We start from the raw sequence: 3,539 nt of genomic DNA on the forward strand, positions 1-3,539 counted from the left end.
TGGAATGATATGAGGTACTGCTAGAATAGCAAAAGCATGAAAGCTGTAGAGGCAAAAAAGTGTCAAAAAAGATGCAGGCTTTGTGTACCTATAACTGGTCGCAAAATAGCTCTATTGAAACAAAAACCTTGCTATAGGTAGCCATAAACTTTCTATGAGGAACAGAAGATATATCATAAGCAAGTGCTATCTAATAGTCGCACATTGTTCCTTCGAGATCCTTTCTGCACAACAACTTCTGTGGGGAATGCAGATAAACACGGACGTTGCCAACCAGGTACTGTTGATTGCAGTTCCGTTCGAATGGAGCGTGCTGCGTGAGTATCTTTCCGTGAATGTGTTTATTAGGATCACGTGATCCTCACGCATACGCACTGGGTGACGCATTTTCGAATGGAAATGCAATCAACAGTTCAACAGTAACCAGGGGTGACGAAAACCGCATCGCCGGGCGGGAACGGTAGTTTCCAATCCCTTTCATTTACTCTATTATCTATGAAATTGTCCGCCATGTTGGGTGGCAAGAAGGCCAAGAATGAATGAAGAAAAAATTAAATAAATTCTGCAGTTGACATTCTAGGCTAATGCAAGGTAGGAGATGAAGATATTGAGTAAAAGAAGTCTCTATAGTATTCTGCAGCGAAGTATGAGGTCTCTTTGATGAAAAATCGCAGTTAGTTTCCATTCGTTGCGTGTACATTCTTGCTACTCAAGGCATAGATAATAATACCCTGTTGATTACATCCGTGCCACAGCAATACTTACGTATGGTCCACATAGGCCTATCCAATATATCTTCAAGACTCCCGGGCAACACGGGGAGTTTCATTTCAGTAAGACTTGTAGAGTTCCTCTGAGCCTGTGATGATACATTTTGCTGTTGTTGAGAAGGCTGAGCACCATCCTCATATCTACTATCACCTTTTTTAGCATCCATCTGGATCTAACTAGTGATGATCAGTGTGATCAGTGCGCGCTCACGTGATAATAAACCGGTCGAGGTCAAGACTGAGTAGGCATGTATGTAATCATAGTAGATCTATCTATGATAGAAAAGGCCAATATTCTGAACCAACGATACCATTGCACCGGAACCTAGCGGGCCAAAATGACTGAAGAGTTACAAAGGCACCTCGCAATATCTGGAGTAGATGAGATCCATTTGAAAGATAAAATAATTCAGTCCTCATCTTTTGAGAAAAGGTTTCAAAAAATAAATTTGATTTTGAATTTTTTTTGGAATGGAAGACCTTGATGGTTATGGAACGCCAAGTCCGCCAAAATTACAAGAAATTATAAACAACAAAAAAAGAGACATTGGCGATTAATGCAATCATAGCTATGATACAGCGGATTTCACTTGCGTTCGAACAGTCCGTGTTGCGTAAGGATCACGTGAGCCTAATAAACCATGCACGGAAAGTAAAACTAGGTTTACACTCAACACAAAACGCAATGCAAATGAACGCAAAATTGAAATTTGACCAATTTTGCGTCAACTTCAGAGCGTTTTTGCGTCAAAAAAATCAAATCGCCCACGCACTTTTCACCGTTTCGTCGAATGTAAACCTAGCTTTAACTTACGCCTCACGCAATGATCTAAGTGAAGTGAAATTAGCCAATTTCACTCCACTTGGATCATTGCGTGAGGCGTGAGTCTACTTTCCGTGCATTGTTTATTAGGCGCACGTGATCCACACGCAATACGCACTGTTCGAACGTAAGTGAAATCTGCTGTACTGTATTAATTTACGAGCTTTACTAGAATGCGGATTACTAGAACTGGATCATTGCGTGCTCCGTAAACCCCTCCCCTTCATACTACTACATACATGTATTATGCAGTTTACGGAGCACGCAATTGTGATCCAAGTGGCGTGAAAAGCCGTACTGCTATCATAGAAGTATTTATGATTAAAGTATCTATGCTGCTGTGGGGTACAGTCTAAAATGCGGACCGGACGGACCCGCCCCAACCAATACTTTTAAATTGTGGGCGTTACTAGAATGCGGATCAGTGTGGATTACTACTGCGGATCGTTCCGCATGCAGAACCAAGCACGTGAACGCGCGGAACGTGCACGGGCGTGTGCCTAGAATGCGGATCAACTCCCAAGAATTCAGAATATACACCATGATAACTTCCCGCGAATCAGTCCTCTTGTTCTTCTATTCCATTCAGTCTTTATTTGTTGCAATGTTTAACTCTTTATAAAGTAAAAATAACTATTTTTAACTGTAATAATTTTAAACTTGGAATGTACGAGATTTTAGTGATGATATCAAAAGCCTTCAGTCATTGGTCATAGAATAGATTATAGTGCATCTAGATCTAGTTGCAATGAAATGAGTTACAATCTGCATGCATTGAAAACAAACATATAGTTGTAAAATTTAAACAATAAAAGTCGCCTCACAAATAACAATTATTTTCATTGTGTAAAAATGATTATTATGATATTACCAAAAATATAAAATATTCTATTGGCCAAAAATTGTTACCACCTATCATTTTTATTTGAAAATATTCCTTTTACGTGATTACAAATACTGCTCTGATTGCATTAAGATATTTAATGTAAGTGTTTATAATGCTTTTATAAGCAACTTAAACTGATAGCAAATCTTTACATCAGTGGCTGGCCCCATTATCTCTTAAAAGTTGCTCAAGGAACTAAGATAATTCAGTTTTGGTAATTATCAATGAACAGTATGAAAAGTAGCTAACAAAATTCAAGTTGACCCAACTCTAGTTGCTAATTAATGCAGAGCATAAGATATTTTTATTCGACTTACTTTCATCATGTTTCCTGCATATATCAAGCTTAAAATCATTATAACTTCCCTCTAATCCTGTAGATATTAAAAAAAAAGCAAGCAATAAAGATAGTAATGTAAAATTTAAAAATACTAGTTTAAGTATTAGTCAAAAAATACATCTATAATAATTAATTAATTTTTTAGTACTGCAACTTGAATCACTGAATAATATTCATACTAAAAAAACGCTAACTCCATTTATTGACCAAGAGTATTATGTACTCTTGTTAAACTGAGTTGTATCTTTTCTGACAAAATTTCGAATTTACTACTGACATAGCTATGAAGCAATTAAGCAAGATACAGTACTCTTGATATGAAGCATGCAGCAATCCACAACTTGAAAGACCTCATTTTAAAAACTATATTTATACATGCATCCCAATGCAAATCAAAATATCTTTGTGAGGAAAAATGATATAGCTAGGTGGTAGCAATTTTTGGCCAATAGATTATATTTTTGGTAATATCATAATAATCATTTTTACACAATGAAAAAAATTGTTATTTGTGAGGCGACTTTCATTGTTTAAATTTTACAACTATATGTTTGTTTTAAATGTAGATTGTAACTCATTTCATTGCAACTAGATCTAGATGCAGTATAATCTATTCTATGACCAATGACTGAAGGCTTTTGATAGTCATCACTTAAATCTTGTACATTCAAAGTTTAAAATTATTACAGCTAAAAATAGTTATTTTTACTTTATAAAGAG

This window comes from Amphimedon queenslandica, unplaced genomic scaffold (assembly GCF_000090795.2).
Source record: "Amphimedon queenslandica unplaced genomic scaffold, v1.1 AMPQUscaffold_13143, whole genome shotgun sequence".
In the NCBI taxonomy this organism is placed as follows: Eukaryota; Metazoa; Porifera; class Demospongiae; order Haplosclerida; family Niphatidae; genus Amphimedon; species Amphimedon queenslandica.